This window comes from Gopherus flavomarginatus, chromosome 2 (assembly GCF_025201925.1).
Source record: "Gopherus flavomarginatus isolate rGopFla2 chromosome 2, rGopFla2.mat.asm, whole genome shotgun sequence".
Taxonomy (NCBI): Eukaryota; Metazoa; Chordata; order Testudines; family Testudinidae; genus Gopherus; species Gopherus flavomarginatus.
The window spans coordinates 10,828,048-10,845,847 of record NC_066618.1 but is presented as its reverse complement, the minus strand read 5'-3'; the positions used below and the strand labels follow the sequence as shown (position 1 = coordinate 10,845,847).

At 43.6% G+C, this 17,800-nt stretch overlaps 1 protein-coding gene across 1 annotated transcript in view; it reads left to right on the top strand.

The window, feature by feature from the left end:
• The window catches only part of GHRHR (growth hormone releasing hormone receptor), a 1,095,940-nt gene that overhangs the window by 293,829 nt on the left and 784,311 nt on the right, over nt 1–17,800 (top strand). The window lies entirely within an intron of this gene.

The following is a 17,800-nucleotide window of genomic DNA, read 5'->3' as shown; positions in this document are numbered from 1 at the left end:
AACATCCCTCACTCACCCTCACCTCACAGCCTCCCCGACATTCCTATCAGACCACCAACTCCCCCTTGTCCCTTACTTACTCCTGTGACTTTCTTGACCACTTACCATTACCCAGACTCAGTGCTCCACTCCCCTTGCGGGCTAGAGTAACTCCTCCGAGTCCTGGTCACCCAGCAGCTCTCCCAAATTTGAGGGAGGAGTGGCATTGTGACCTGGTTCACAGGATCACAGCACCACTCAGATTTGACCCAAGCAGTTGCCTCTCTGTGATGATGGAGAAGTGGCCAGTCCAAACACCACTCGCTCAAATTTGGCCCGGTTGCCCTTTCTTTTCATGACAGATAGGCCAAATTTGTGCGGTGCTGCAACCACATGCACCAAGTGAAGTGCCAGAGAGCTGCTCTGGCCTGGATTTCAGCTGTCAGGGTAACTGTTCCAACAGCACAACACCCCTACTGTTACAATGCAGTGAGTGAAGACAAAGCATATTTAAACCTTAACCTGAGAGTTTCCCTTTGACAGTTCGGTGCCTCAAAGCACCACTGAACCATGAAACAAATAGAAGACACGTTTCAATTAGAGTTAGAAACATGGCTCCCAGTACAGATGGGCCTAACTTGGCCAGTAAACATCAAGTACCATTGAATTTTCAGGAGATGGGAAAGCTGCAGGCTTAACACACTGAATGTTGAGAGCTATTTTTTGGTGGCAAGTCTTGTAATACAGCTCTATGGATTATTATTATTTTGTATTACACTGGTTGCATGGGATGTTGCATCTTCTTCTGGGAAAGACACCCGGCTCTTTCCACAGAAATGATGAGTACAGTAATCCATCCTGACAAAGTGTTGTGTCTTACTGCTTCGTCACAGAGTCATCTCTACGAAGCGGAAACAGTCGTCACTACTGAATATTGTGTCCGTAATATTTCACCTGTGTCGTGAAGAGTCGGAATTCCCTTTCCCAAAGATACTGAAGAGATGTGATAAGAGCAAAGTACAACAGATACATCTTTTGTTCTGACTTTATGTTGCTCTTTTTGAAGTAAGGAAATCACAGACCTTATAAACAATGAAACTGGATTGCAGTAATACTAAATAATACAATATATAGTTTTTCAAAAAGATTTTATTTATTAGAGTATCCAATAAATTGCTGCAGTAATGTTTCTGCAGTGCTAACTTTACAATCGAAGAGTAGGTTTGGCCAATGTGCAAATTCTGAAATATAAACTGCCCTTCAGAAGTCTGTAATGCGAAGGTGGTGGCCAGCTAATAAGGTAGCAGTTTAACAATTTCTCCCATTATTCATAGATTTGTAAGGCCTAAGGGAGACCATTATGATTATCTAGTCTGACTTCCTGCATAACACGGGTCATAGACTTCACCCAGTGATTCCTGAAGTGGGCGGAATTATATTTTCATGGGACTTTGAAAATGTAACCCAAATGTCTAAATCACAGGATAAAATTGCAGCTAAGAGCACCCGTGATACTTATCTTCATTATTTTAAGAACGTAGAAGACTGCACATGGATTGAATATAGAAGAGAAGTTCAGGGGGAGGAGGGAATTAGCAGATTTGGAATTTACGTCTTATGCTTTGAAAGATGAGAGAGACTTTAATGGTATTTTTTCATCTTTGGCCTGGAAACTCTAAGGCTTTGTCTGCACTAGCACTTTTGTTGGCAAAACTTTTGTCAGTCAGGGGTGTGAAAAAACACACCCCCGACAGACATAAGTTTCATTGACAAAAGCACTGGTCTGGACAGCATTAGGTTGGTGGGAGATAGCAGTATAGCTGTTCCGCTGTACGGTCCATAGTGTAGACAAAACCTTAGACTAATACCCATGCTGCAGGTATAGGCAGGCATGATGTACTCTTGTTTGAAAAGGACTGTACTGTTCTAGTATGTGCAAGACTCCTTCCTATTATCTCCAGGAAACAGGAAGAAAAAAGACATTGGAACCAACCTTTGAAAGCTTGTAGGGGGACTGCTGGCCCTAGGATGATGATGTCACCACATTTGAATAATGGGTTTGCGTTCAGGAATGTGACACCTGAATTCAAAGTGGAGCAAGAGAGGGCTGATCCAAAGCAGCAAGCAACAAGCCCTGAGTACCAGAGAGTGTAGAGTTGGGCTCTCATAGGTGGAGGATTATGGAAACTGGATTTGCCTGAAGCACAGTCTCTGAGGCTGTTCTCTGTATAAGGGGTGGAGGAAAGGGAGGTGTGTTTGCATTTTTCACCAGCCATTTGGCTACCATACAATGCTCCCCCCAGCATGCTAGCGCTGCCTCCTCCCTACCCCTTTTTCAGCCCTATATAGTGAGTGGGGGGGCCCTGCACTCCCCAGAGCGAGCGAAGGAAGTGTGAGGACTTCTGCTATGCACTCTCCTGGAGTAGCATTACACATGGAAGGGGGTTGCTTAGTCTGACAAGGAAAAAACGTCTGAGAGTGAGTGAGACTGTTCTCTTGCTGAAGTAGATTGTTAAAAGGCAAATAAGACAACCACGTGCAGTTTCGGTGAAGATGAATGGTTACTATGGCAGCACCCGGCCAGTAGCACTGCTCCTGAAGAGTTTAGGATCTCGGTGTTTTCACTAATGCAGGCGTTTACAAGATCTTCGTGACGTGAGTCTTAGCATTGGCATTGGGGAGCATGGAGCATTGGGGAGCATTGGCATTGGGGAGCAGGCTGTTAGGTGGCATCCTTCAAAATGTGTGGAAGGACACAGTGCTACCTACATCTGTTTTTAACGGGCACTGTTAGTGTTCATTATTGATCCGGTTGGGTGCTGCAAGCTAAGCAGGACCCAGGCCTGGACATGAGGCAGCATTAATCGCAATAAGTGGGATGGTGTCCACAATCTTTCGTCACTGCCTCTTTTCACTGTGTTTGTCATCGTTAGCTGCTTGCATATCAGCCATCCACTGAGCAGTGGGGAGACTAGAGGAAGGGAACAATGCCACAAACGTTATCTTTGATTTCTGCTTTAATGTAACAAAAAGATTAATGGCCAGTCAGGCAACATTCTCCCTGTACGAATTCTGTCCGCGCCAGGTTCATGTAACTCTTCTGCCAGGTGTGGTCGGCATCAGAAAGGGCTGAGTTCAAATATGTAGGGGTTCCTCTGAAAACGAACAAACCCACCAGCTTGAGCCCCCACCCAGAAAGCCAGGGGCCCCTAAAAGGAAATACCTCCCTGCTGGCAATCACTGAGTCTGTATAAAACAAGGGAAACTTTATTAAAGAGAAAAGGAACACAGCGTTAATTTGGGAGAACACAGCAATGGTAAATCAACAATATATTTATGTAAATAAGAAGTGGACCATCCCACCAGGAATCTTTGGTAGAGTATTGCACCTCATCTCTCCTCTTCCCTCTTCCCCTCCCCCCATTGTGAACCTCTAATGAACAAATTTCTCTTTAACACCATATTTTCCTCCCTTCCCTGCTGGTGTACCCCACGCATGGTTTGTAGTCAGTGGTTAGTGAAGTCCCAGAGTCTGTGAGTACACTGGGGCAGTTCCCTCTCCAATCCTGAGGGGAGGCGTGTTGTCTGGCATCTGTGAAGAGATACTTTGCTACCACCTCTCAATGTGATGACATTTTGGCCTGATTCTGAGGCTCCATCACTGAACCCGGCTCTAGTGGTGGAAGGTGGACTGGGATGGGAGGTGCTGTACCACCACTTCTGTATTGTCTTTTGCTGCAATGCCATTTCCATGCTGAGTCTGGTCTGGAGGCTCTTCCACCTAACACAGCTGTAGCAGTGTCACTTCTTGTGGTGCCATGTGTGGAGGAAATCCTCACCAGACTCCACTTAGCTCTAGCACTGTATTGTGAAAGAGGGGTTCAATGGCAGAGTCCTTGCCACCAGGGATTCACTCCTCACCAGAAGATACAAGCCCCTAACTGCCTCATTCTGGCTCTTCCTCCAGGTCACCAATAGATGGATGCACACATGTAGTGGGGCAGACTGCCCCACTCCTGGAAAGTGTGGACTGCAACTGGCCAAAGCGCTTGCACAGACAGGAAGCCAATTAAAGAAAGGCTTATTGAGAGCCAATCAGGGCCCAGTTTGGAGACAGCCAATCAGGGCCAGGATCAGATGTATATAAAGGCTGCCCAGAGCAAGAGCAGTCAGTCTGTCCCAGGCCTTTGAGAGGGGAAGGTCAGTCTCCAAAGGTGGGAGACCGGCACCATAGACAGCGCAGTGCTGGCCAGGCTAGGGAGCGCTAGCCTGCAGCCTGCCAGGCTGCAGGCCCTGAAGGGAAGTGCCTAGTGGGTGCAAGGGGTCGCAGGGAAAGTGGCCCAGGGAAACAGACAGATGAGGGGAGAGAAGGAGGATGGGGAGGCTGCTGCCAGAGGGTCCCTGGGCCAGGACCCAGAGTAGAGGGTGGCCCTGGGTCCCCCTTGTCCCTCCCCCCTTGCAGTACACCCAGCCATTGGCTGTAGTGAGTGGCTCTTATACTACACCAGATCCCTGACAAGAGGGATTGGACTCGGAGGGCGGCTGGACATGGTGGCTGAGGTGTAGGACTGCTGATCACTGACTCCCGGAAGGGGGTCCAGATGGACTAAGGGGCACTGCCAGAGGGCTGTGGCCTTGAAGAGGAGGCCACCGAGCAGGGAGCAATGCAGGTCCAGAGATGCCAACGGAGGACGGAAAGACAGATGGGACACCACCAGTAGGGGGTGCTCTGCCGGACAGAGTTAATTCCCGGAGTCACCAGCGGGAGGCACCAGGTGGTGAGTTGCAACCCTTTACAACAGGGCTGCTCCCTTTTAGAGCCTCAGACCACAGACTTGCATTCTTATAGGTAACCTGCAACAAAATGTAGGTATTGTTTCCTGTTTTGACCTAGGCCAGTTTTGAGGTCCCGGGGATGTTCTAGCTGGAAGTAGTAATAGATAGAGTTTGGTGTTTTCTTTGATGCTGCCTTGTTGATTTACAAAGAATGTGCAAAGTCCCATGTCTCTGAATGCAGAAAGAACCATTGGAACCAAGAACAAAAGGTGCAGTTCCTTCGTTTACAGTGGCAAGCATCTTTAGCCAACAGACCCCAAAGCTCTCTCGCTAGCTTTTTCCAGGGTCAGAACTGCACTCAGAGGCTATTCCTACACTTCCTTGTTGTTGCTGTTTTCTCCCTCTGCCTCTCTCGCTGTTCTTCTCCAAGCCCTCAGTTTCTATGTGTTCTCTCACATGCCTGCACACACCTACCCGAAACATTACTCAACCTAAAAGTTTCCAGTTGGTCTCACAGACACATTTGGTCTGTTTACAGTTATATTAGTTGAAGGGTGAGTTTACACCTACCAATCTCAAAGGGGTTGTAACCCAACACTTGACAAGGTTTCACCCAGCTCATAACAGTATGTTGAATAAAACAGAATAAAGGAAACAGATGTACTCTGCCTTTGGGGCAAATTTGACACAAGCTCCCATCATCTTCATGGCCATCAAGAAGTCTCAGAGGTTCTGTGATGTGGCTGCAGCATTGCTATGCATCATCCATAGAGCATTGTGAACTGATGCAATGTTTGAATCTGGGAATAACCCTAGCAAAAAGTGTAAAGCTTTGCTCATACCTCTCTGGAATGAGGAAGTTACTCATCCTGTGCAGTAATGAAGGTTCTTCGAGCTGTGTGTCTCTATGTAGGTATATCTATGCCCCTGCACTTCTAATCAGAGAATGTACGTAACAGTGTCTGTTTGGCCCACACATGCATCCTCCCTCCCTCAGATTCTGCCTTGAGACTATCTAGAGTTGCACGGGAAAACTATCCTCAATTCCTTCTCTACCTTAGAGCCCCTTGTCGAGAACTCCAAAGTAGAGAGGAAGAGGGTGAGTTGTGGAGCACACATAGGGACAGATATTTTAAAGAACCACTGTTACTGCGTAAGGTGAATAACTTCTTCTTCCAGTAGGGTCCCTATGGTAGGTGACTTCACAGGAGTATCCCCCATGGAGGCTGGGGTTTCAGAATGGAGTCTATTATTGATGATAACACTATGTAACTGAAGATGGTATCAGAGGCTGAGTCTCGAGTAATTGTGTGGTGTAGGAAGGAACAATCAGTTTCACACATACAGAATGGGAGGAGACTGTCTAGGAAGGAGTATGGCAGAAAGAGATCTAGGGGTCATAGTGGACCACAAGCTTAATATGAGTCAACAGTGTGATACTGTTGCAAAAAAAGCAAACGTGATTCTGGGATGCATTAACAGGTGTGTTGTAAACAAGACACGAGAAGTCATTCTTCCGCTTTACTCTGCGCTGGTTAGGCCTCAACTGGAGTATTGTGTCCAGTTCTGGGCACCGCATTTCAAGAAAGATGTGGAGAAATTGGAGAGGGTCCAGAGAAGAGCAACAAGAATGATTAAAGGTCTTGAGAACATGACCTATGAAGGAAGGCTGAAGGAATTGGGTTTGTTTAGTTTGGAAAAGAGAAGACTGAGAGGGGACATGATAGCAGTTTTCAGGTATCTAAAAGGGTGTCATCAGGAGGAGGGAGAAAACTTGTTCACCTTAGCCTCCAATGATAGAACAAGAAGCAATGGGCTTAAACTGCAGCAAGGGAGATTTAGGTTGGACATTAGGAAAAAGTTCCTAACTGTCAGGGTAGTTAAACACTGGAATAGATTGCCTAGGGAAGTTGTGGAATCTCCATCTCTGGAGATATTTAAGAGTAGGTTAGATAAATGTCTATCAGGGATGGTCTAGACAGTATTTGGTCCTGCCATGAGGGCAGGGGACTGGACTCGATGACCTCTCGAGGTCCCTTCCAGTCCTAGAGTCTATGAGTCTATGAGTATAGGCAGAGGCCCAGGTTGCTGCCTGCAGATTTCTGAGATGGGGACATCTTTAACAAACATGACCAAAGCAGAAATGAATCTCCTGGAGTGTATGCAGATTTCTGATGGGGGCAGCAGGTTACTCACATGATAACAGAGGTTAATACAACTGGAGACCCATTTGGAGAGTCTTTGATCAGATATTGCGCAGCCTTTGAATCTTTCCGTGAATGGAAGGAAGGGTTTAGAAGACTTCCTAAAGTCCTTAGTCTTGTCAAAATACCAACTGCCATGCTAGGGCTCTCCTAACATAAAGCATCTATGTTGTCATGATGTGGTTTTGAGGAAAAGGTGGGGAGGTGAATGAGTTCGTTCGTATGGAAGGACAGGGTTGCTTTGGGGAGGAATTTCGGGTGTGGCCTCAGGGTGACTGTCTTTTAAAAAAAGACTGTGAATGCTGGGAGTGCCATTAACGTGGCTATTTCCCTATTCATCGTGCTGAGATAATAGCGACTAGAAATGCTGTCTTCTTGGACAGGTGTAGAAGGGAGCAAGTGGCCACAGATTCAAAGGGTGGCCTAATTAGAGTTTTCAGAACCAGATTGAGATCCCATGTTGTAGTGGGTGATCCAATGTGCTGGAAGAGGTTTCCTACGCCCTTGAGGAATCTCAGTGTTGTTGGATTGGCAAATACTGAGCATCCGTCCATCTGATCATGGAAGGCCATTGTGGACACCAGATGTTCTTTAAGCAAACTAAGAGACCGACCTTTTTGTGGTCTAGACTATAGTCTAGCCTCAGAGGGAAGGACGAAGATGTCAGAACTACTTATTTGGAATTGTTTCCACATCTGCACATGGGTGCAATGAATCATCAATTTCCTACTGTGCAGTAAAACCTCTTTCACCTCCTCAGAACATTCACTCTAAGTGTTGGAAATATTAAGGAGCCAAGCTGGGTGCCAGAGGACCTAGAGATTGGGGTGTAGGATCCATCCTTCATTTTGGGAAAGCAGATGAGGAATAGGTCGAAAAAGAATTGGCGGACATATTGCCAGCTGTGCAAGGTATGGGTACCAAACTTGCTTTGGACATAAGGGAGCAATCAGTATGACTTTCGCTCTCTCTTGCCATATCCTTAATAGGACCTTTGACATCAGAGAGAATGAGGAAAAGGCTCATAGCAGCTTCCTGCCCCATGGAAAGATGAGTGTCCCTTACAGACTGTTTCCCCACTCTGGCTTTGGAGCTGCAGCAGAGACATTTCTTGCTCCAATAAGTAGCAAACAGGTCTATTGTCGGGGTTCTGCATAGGTCGAATATGCCATGAACCATTGCTGGGTTCATCTCTTATTTGTGATTGTATGAGAAATTCCAAATGGGACTGTCTACTGTCACATTTTGTACCCCTGGCAGGTAAGCGGCTGAAATGAGCACATTGTGGTGGATGCACCACTTCCAAAGATTCAGAACTTCCATGCAAAGGGAGGGTGATCATGGTGATTTATGAAAAATATGCATGCTATACTATCTTTCATGACTTTCATGTCTCTCTGAGTGGGAGAAAGTGTGAACAGGCATTTCTGATGCCTTAGTTCCAAAAGATTGATATGGAGAACCGATTCCATGTGACACCACTTTCCCGGGACTTTGCAGTTGTTTATGTGAACTCCCCAACCTATTAGAGGGGAATCTGATATTAGAATAAGTGTTGATGGGGGTTGCATGAACGGGATGCTTGCACTGATGTTGGATGGTTCTTTCCACCAGTCCAAGGAATGTTTGACCCTGAAGGGCATTAACAGTAGCTTGTTTAGCCCATCCTTGTTCAGAGAGTAGACAGATCTGAGCCATATCTGTAAACATCTCATGTGAAATCACACATGTGGAGTCACAAGCGTGCATGTCGCTATGTGCCCGAGAAGCTGAAGCAATTCCTGGCCTATGTTTGTGGACTGGCCTGGATTGTCTCTATGAGACTCGTCAGGGTTTTGAATCTGTGCAGCAAGAGGAATGCTTTTGCTTGCACTGCACTGAGTTCGGCCCCAATAAACTCCAGACATTGTACTGAAGTCAAGATCAACTTCTGGTATTGAGCTGTAGACTCAGTTGCACTAATATGTGCATCTGCCAGGCTTGCTGAGTGTCTTCAAAGGAATGAGAAGACTTTCGTCCAAGTATTGGTATATGATAATCCCTAATGTTGATAGATGCACCACAGGGAGAGTACCCTGTGTGCAAACAAGAGAGTGAGTAGGAGCACTCTGTTTTGATAATGGTCCTGCCAAAAGATAAATCAGAGGAATCTCTGGTGGGATGGTCAGATTGAACTGTGGATCTAAGCATCTTGTAGGTCAAGGGCTGAGAACCAACCTCCATGCTTCAGAGAAGGAATAATGGCTGCTGGTGTGAACATATTGAACTTTTTGCACCTTCACATATCTGTTTAGTGCCCTTAAATCTAGTATGGGTCTCCAACCTCCTTTTCTCCTGGGGATCAAGAAATATCTGGAATAAAAAACCTTGCCTCTGAGGTGAGCAGGGGCCAGTTCTATGGCCCCTGGGCATAACAGGTGATCTATTTCCTGGGGTAATAGTCTTGCTTTCTCCATACAGCGTAGGTAGCTCTTCGGACCAGTACTGATTATACAACACTTCCATTTAGTCAATCAATTTCTTATGCCCAGTTTTGTAACTATCTCCTGTGAATTTTCTTGTTGCAAAGTTTTCCTTCACACAAGTGCACTCCCTGAAACACGTAGTCTTCAATGGCATTCTGAAACTGCACAGAATATCTCCTTGCTTGCTTTGAACACCAATATTGGTCGGCTGATAGCTCTGTGAGAATCAATGATTATGCAGTCGTGTTTTTGCAATTTGAGAGAACTCAGACAACTCCTGCACTGCATCATACATAATACCAAGATTACTGATGAACTGATGTGGTGATAGCTGCTTGCTTAGAACTGCATAACTTTGGCATGTTGCACTGTCACGGGAAATGTCTTTCGCTGCCGAATTAAAGTGCTTATTCAGAACTGGATAAGCTTTCCAAACAGCTTCCACCATTCTAAAGCTTGATGCAGCCCATCTAGTTTCTAACACTCGGCCTATTTTGCAAGGTAAATGTCAAGAACTTTTGTGCACTTTTATCTGTCATCAATTTTTTCCAGATGTAGTATAGCTTCTGTAGCTCATCTAGCAAGATTTTAAAGTGATTTGTAACTCCCACATCTTTCATTACATCAATGACTGTAAGCTCTGGCTGACAAGCGGAGCACTGCTATGTTATAATATTCAGAAACATGTCTTGCAACCAGCTCACAACATCCATATTTTGCCCAAACATCACTGAAACTCCATCAGAAGCAACTGCTACTATGCACTTGGCAAGAGTCTTCAGTTACATTAACCTTTCTGAGCACTGACAGCAAACTGTTCACTACTCCCCCAGCAGACAGATCACTGAGCTCAGCAAGGTCAATAAAAACAGGAACCTCCATACCATCTAACTGCACCTGCATATACACGAGAGCACTTTTTTGGTTTAAGGCTGTGGCTTCATCAGGTAAAAGACTCACTTTCAGAGGAAGTGCTATAATTTTGTCAAACAACTTTTTCTTCATTTGAGAGGAAATGTGATTTTGAATGTTAGAGCATATCACATTGGCATGCAAAATCTGTCCTGTGTCCAGCCCATGTAACTGCTGGCAGTCCATTTCTTGTCCAAAGTGCCTGTTGCACTTTCCTTCTTTATAAGCCGTACAGAAGTTTCTGGCCTCTGTCAATATTTGAGCAGACTGGGCATTTGCAGCTATTTGCACTAATGTGTCCTCCTTTGTCTGCTGTCAAATACCAGAAGCTACGACATGTGCTTTGGGTTATACATATTCTCCTATCTTTTTCTGGGATGCTTTCTGTTGCTTGATTTTATCAGTACAACAGGACCCAGACTAGCTTGTATCCATTCTTTTGACAGCTTAATTCCTGCAGATTTTTCAGGACCCAATTTACTGACTTGCTGATATGCACAACACCCAAGATTTGATCCATTTATGGCTAACCAAAGGTACTGTATTTCTTTGCGGGGGGGGGGGATTTTTTGTTCATGTTTTCATCCTGCAAGAAGCAAATCTTTATGAGCTGTGACATGCTGAGCTGTTTTGTCTTTCTTTTAGTGCTCCAAATCACAATCAAAAGCGCTTTGTATGCAACTTTCGCCTGCAGTTTTGTGAACTTGATTTTCTACTGTATGGCTAACACTGACATATTAAATAGAAATACTTGGTAAATCTTCTGGTTCTTTTCTGTGGGTTTTATCATCCATCTTTGTGTCCATTTTCTTTTTTTACTAGCTAACTCATTCTCACCTGAACCCCAGTTAGAAAAATACAACCATATCTTCTTCTGACCTTGCGACATTATCACGAACGCTAATTATGTTTCTCACCTCAGCAAAAACTATTGGTTGCTGTGTAGAGGGTTGGTGCTAGTGCATCATGTAAGCAGCACCACTGCGCTCCAGGGATGTTCCTCTGGCAGCTGAGTGACGTGTGAGTGGAGGCAGAATGTTGAGCTGCTGCTGTTTGAATCTCTTACACGCATGAAAGAACTTGCAGAATGGATACAACTTTGGATGAGAAGTTTAAGAAAAACACACCAAAAAATAGAAATTTTGTTTCTTTCATAACTGATGTGGCAAGCCCACAGATGCCAGGGTTATAAACTGCCAACCTAGAGGTGCCAGGGCTCAGCCCCAGCACACATTCAACACTGCAATATGCCTTAAAACTTCCTTCCTGTAAGCAGTTAACATTCTAGGAAGCTGTACGTTCTTCCTGTCAATGCACTTCTTGCTTTGTAAACGTGCTGGCTATGCAGCCATGGCATTGCCATGTTCTGGACTGTTTTTGTGAGAACAAGTCTTCTCTTCTGTTGTTTGTTTGGTTTGTTTGTTTGTGTTTTTTTCAGTCAGAAAAGCCTGGGATTATGAAGGTGCTAAAATAGGAAATGAAAAGCATTTGCACGTGAAACAGAATACAGCTCAACCAATGCCTCTGATAATGCTCTCCATTTGAAAGTTTTCATTTGAAAAGAAGGGGTGGGAGATATTGTTTCTGATGTTTGGGCTGCTGCTCAGCATCTGTAAATTGGTCATTGTAATTCTGAAAACAGAATGTATCAAAAAAATGTCCATTGTGTGTAAAATTCCTGTTATCAGAGAAGGCCATTTAGTTGGGTCTTGTTTGATGCTAACAGGAGCATTATCCTCTTGATCACTGCCTTCTGCATGGACACGTGATAGGAAAAGTGGGTCATCTCTTTCATCATTTTTGTCCTGGATTTCGAGAACACTCGCTTTTCCTTTTGCTGTCTCCTGAAAGAGCAAGTTCATATCCATATATTCACTTTGATTATTTTCTGAGAAAAATGGTTCAGTGTCTTTGGAAGATGATTCTGAAGTAGTAGCAAAGAAATAGTAAGTTTGGGTAACTTACTGTGAAGTCCGGTCATTAGCAGCCAGTGACTGACGATTAGCGTCTCCACTTAGTGCCCCCAAATGGGCAACCCTGTTGCTAGCAATCGAAAGTCTGAAAAAATGAAACTTTACCTGCGAAAGCTTAAACTGGGACAAGATCAGTGTTAACAGGAGACATACATAATTGTTTGTCATTGTTCTTTTTAGTACTAGTGTGAATATGATCAATATCTCCCTTGTATATTGTGTGTATTTCAAGCATTGGAGGCTCCCTAGGAAATCAGAGGTCACGGTTGCAGGCGCCTCAGTTAATCCAGCCTCTGGTAGTTCAGTTTCACCTAGGAGAAGTTAACTCACTGTGTAACTGGGAGGCAGTTAATTGGGCAGGGAAGCAGCTAGAAATTTTCTTTCCTGAAGACGTCCGATGAAACTTTGAATGTTTCCTAAACTTGTGGTGTTCTGTTCCAACTTGGCTGATTATTTTCCATTACAATCTGAGCATGACTTGTCCGTGAACTGTGTCTTCTGCACTAGATACTCACTTGATTTAGTTATCTTATTTATTTGGTGCTTGTTTTGCTGCTTGGCCGTTCACGGGGAGCACTAGTAAACTGTACTTTTAATGGCACATGTAAGCCAGTGGGCAGATACCTCAGCCATGGGAAGGTAAAACAAAGCCCCAAACTATAGACTCATAGATTTTAAGGTCAGAAAGGACCATTATGATCATCTAGTCTGACCTCCTGCACAACGCAGGCCACAGAATCGCTCCCACCCACTCCTGTCACAAACCCCTAACCTATGCCTGAGTTGGGGGGAGGGATAGCTCAGTGGTTTGAGCATTGGCCTGCTAAACCCAGAGTTGTGAGTTCAGCCCTTGAGGGGGCCACTTAGGAATCTGGAGCAAAAATCAGTACTCGGTCATGCTAGAGAAGGCAAGGGGCTGGACTGGATGACCTTTCAAGATCCCTTCAAGTTCTAGGAGATTGGTATGTCTCCTATTATTGAAGTCCTCAAATCATGGTTTAAAGACCTCAAGGTGCAGAGAATCCTCCAGCAAGTGACCTGTGCCCCATGCTGCAGAGGAAGGCAAAAAACCTCCAGGGTCTCTGCCAATCTTCCCTGGAGGAAAATTCCTTCCCAACCCCAAATATGGCAATCAGTTAAACCCTGAGCATGTGGGCAAGACTCACCAGCCAGCACCCAGGGAAGAATTCTCTCTAGTTAATGTCCTTTCCTCTGGCCTGCTTTATAAACACAAATGGATGCAAAGCAATTCGTAACACTTTTTAGTCAAAGCTGCCTGAAGACTTTCCAGCAGGCTGACAGCTGGAGGGGGACATGAGACCTCCTCCTGGAGAGGCACCCATATAGCTGCTACCCCTGCACTTTTATAGCATACACCATATGTGATAAGCAGGGAACCTGGGTTTCTTATAACTAACTGACAGAGGTGCTCTTTAAGCTTCAGCATGTATCTTGTCACAGCATATTTCCAGCCTAACATAAACATAGCTCTTGTGCACTGTATGCAGGAGGTCAGATCAAACCTCTGTGCTGTCAGATCCATTCAGTAGCCTCCAGGAGACTGAGAGGTGGGGCATTCTTTAAAGTCAGTATTGATGTTACCTAGGCAACACTGACAAAAAATGCTGCCATTAATTTGGCTTCACTACAAATATCTACATCTGTGAAAAGATGTTTGACGATGGCACAACGGTAGCCTGGTTGCCTGACATGTTAGCTGCCGTTGCACTGGTGGGAAACATTAATGGTCTGTAAGAATATCTCACTAGCTTTGCAGAGCAGAGATATAATCCAATTTAAATGCAGAAGCCAATTAAATCCCGCAGCCTTCTCCTCAAATATAATATTATTTTGGCTATTTAATTCATTAACAAAAATTTCATTGAGAGAATTAAGGTTGCTATATAAATAACCTGATCACATATTTAAACTTGCAAGTTAACATTCATTTTGGTTGTATGTGCATTTCACTTCAATTATTTATTATTTTTATAAGCAGTTAAGTCTAATTTCAAAAGGAATCAGAATTCCTATGTTGCTAATGTCAGTCTGCAGTCACATGTGAATATGTGATTACCTTCTTGAGGTATCGGGGTTGGTACAGAATGTTTGAATATGTTCTCTTGAAATTACCTTTTAGCTGCAACAGGTTATAAATTCATGTACACATTGTAGTAAGTCCACTCTGTTTTCTGTTTGAAGTATGTGTTGCAAATTAAATCACTAATCTTCAATGAATTCTGTATATAAAATGTTGATTTTAGTATACTGTGTACAAGCAAAAACAATCATATTTTTTTCAGTAATAGTAAAATAGCATAAATGTCTTTTTACAGTTATGAGACTTCTAGGAAAAAATGCTATTTATACTCAGGAAAATTCTGATCACACACCCTTGGTACAATTAGCAGACGACACAGAAATCACGATGCTGTGACTCCTTTTTTTTGAAAATACAGTTGACCCAAAGGTGTGTGATATATTTCACATGGAGTCAAGTCTTAAATGTATACAGAAGAAAAGAGGGGATAGCAGTTGAGTAGAGACAGGGATATTTGTGGGGGAAGGGGAACTGAAAGGCAGGCATCCTAAGATGGTGAAGAGCTCAGACTTTGCTATGAGCATTTTCTTGCTTTTGTGGCTGAGGCAGGCATGCTATCTGTATAGCAACCATAACTCTCAATTTTTTTGTTGTGGATGATGATTTTTCCTAGCTGGTAATCATTCTGTAAGCAGTATATAGGGTACATGAACTGTGTTTTGAATCATTTTTTACATATGACGTTCTTGATCAAAGTGTTTCCCACACTTCTTATAAGGTGACCAATCAATTCCATTTTGTCCTTTTTTGCGACCTATCATTACACACCCTCTCTTATATATGTATAAAGAAACTATTTGCTATTTTTTTAAATCCTGTATCTGTGCAACAGAAATATTGATTTTTTATTAACTTCATAAAACATTACTGTATCCAATATATAACAGTGAAATAGAACATGTAGTAAATCAAAATCAGACTCTAATTCAAACAAAGAAAGAGACAATATTACATGCTGGTCACTGTACATTATTAATGAGTAAGATGTCCTTTATTTGCTTTGTACAGCCTTCCAATTCTAGGAGCAGTTAAATGGAGAGTCAGAGTCTGAGGTAATTTCGACAAGTTTGTTGCATTGTTTGGCTTTATTTGCTGTCAGCACAGATAAGCTGATTTCACACAGACCAGCAAAATGGTAGAAAGCACATTTACTGCTTTTTCTGACAATGTAGGGTACTCACATCTAACTCTCAACCAGACAGTTTCCAGTAACTGGGAAGGAAATCTCAACGTCAGAAAACTAGTCAATCAGCTCATCCTTTGCTTTGCTGTCAGGGGAATGCTGACTTTTTGCGTTTACTGTGAATGGTTCCCAAACCCCGTCATTGCAGCCAATTCAGGGAAGTAACATGAACATTTCTGCTGAAGCACTGAGTGTGCTATGATGTTTTGTTTGATGCTATCAAACAGAATGTTGTCAATGTTGTTGAGGTATTCTGAAAGAAGTAGAAACATGTCTGCAACTGCATTCTCAAGTCATATGTTCTAAAGATGAAGTTTCCTCTGAAAAGGTTTTATTTCCTCTTGCAAAATGAAAGTATTGGTATTATTACCCTGCAAAGATAAATTATCTGTATTTGCTGTGGAAAAGAGATTCACAAGGTAAGCAAATCAGGCCATCCATTTCTGAAGCAATCTGACAAATCAGAGTTAACTCCTGACAGAAACTGCAGCAGTGCATTCCTAAATTCCAAGGCATATTTCAAAACTTTGCCATGAGCCAGCTAATGCACTTCTGAATGAAGCATCACAGTATCATGGCTTGCACTCACCTCAGAACACAAAATAGCAAATAAACATGAATGTGACAAGGTTTGCTAGGACTCTTAAGAATATTGAGTAATTTTGTATCCATTTGTTTTGTTGCCTGGACGTTACAGTTCATAATGCACTGCAGTGCCATAGCCTGTGGTGTGTAACCTTTCTGCCAGGTGGGATTTGATAGCTAGGGATTGCTTTTAAGAGTACAAAACAGAACTGGCTCAAGTCCCCACTCAGTAATCTGGAAAAATTAAGCACTACTGAAGGGCCAAAATCCATTTGCCGTGGATGTAAATTCTTAATTGCAGTTTCTGCTGAGAACTTTTCATATAGGCCCAGATGAAGACTAGCTAACAAAAAATACATAGCTAAGAGAAAGCTGTGGTAAACAGACAACCTTGTGTATTTCAAGTCAGTGAGCGGAGTCAGCATAACTCCAAATGTAACTGGGCATCCTTATCGTGAGTTATGGACTCATGAAGCTCTGAGAAAGGCCTCACATAAGGCCTTAACATAAGTTATGACACCCTCCCATCACAGATGTATGCCAATCCTAGCCCACAGAAATGCAAGGGTAAACTTATAAACAATTGTTGTTAAATACTATTTTTTTTTTTTTTGCTTTAAATCTCTAGGAATGTACCTGTTGGTCAACTGGGAGAGCTGTTACCTCATTCCACTGGACCACAAAATTAGGATTTAACCTATACATTTTGACATAGTTTGAGGGTAATTACCTGTGTGTCAGCAATATGTTAATTATGGGTGAGAGGCAGGGCTACCTCAGTCGTTTGAATATTGGCTTTTTAAACCCAGGGTTGTGAGTTCAATCCTTAAGGGGGCCACTTAGGGATCTGGGGCAAAATCAGCACCTGGCCCTGCTAGTGAAGGCAGGAGGCTGGACTCGATGACCTTTCAGGGTCCCTTCCAGCTCTATGAGATCAGTTAATTTGGATCATGGGCAGAGCCATTATGTAATCTTTTAGACTATTGGCTTATTGTGCTTATCTTCCTGCTAGCACCTATCCTGGGGCTTGTGGAAAAACCCACCCACCCCTCATTCTCTCTACCCAATGTGCACTCTACATAACCTACTGTAATTGTTCTGCAGTGTTTCTGAGCCTGATAAGCAAAGTGACACTCCACCAGCACTGTGTGTAATAAACTCCTGTGCTTGACTCCACATGGTGTGGATTACTGTTCCTTCAACCACCCCAGAAAATATCTAAGGGGCAATATTTCCCCACTCGCAAGCACAGTCTGTGTGTCATAAACGGATAGTTAAGAGTTAATGGAACAGAAGTACTTCCTATCTCTTTTGCCTGTAAAGGGTTAACAAGATCAGTGAGCCTGGCTGTCACCTGATCAGAGGACCAATCAGGGGACAGGATACTTTCAAATCTTGAGGGAGGGAAGTTTGTGTGTGTGCTGTCAGTGTTTGGTTGTTGTTCTCTCTGGGTTCTGAGAGTGACCAGACGTGCAACCAGGTTTCTCTCCAATCTCCCTGATACAGGCTCTTATAGATCCAGACTAGTGAGCGCTAGGTAGATAAGGTGAGTTAGGCTTATGGTTGTTTTCTTTATTTGCAAATGTGTATTTGGCTGGGAGGAGTTCAAATGTGTATTTGGC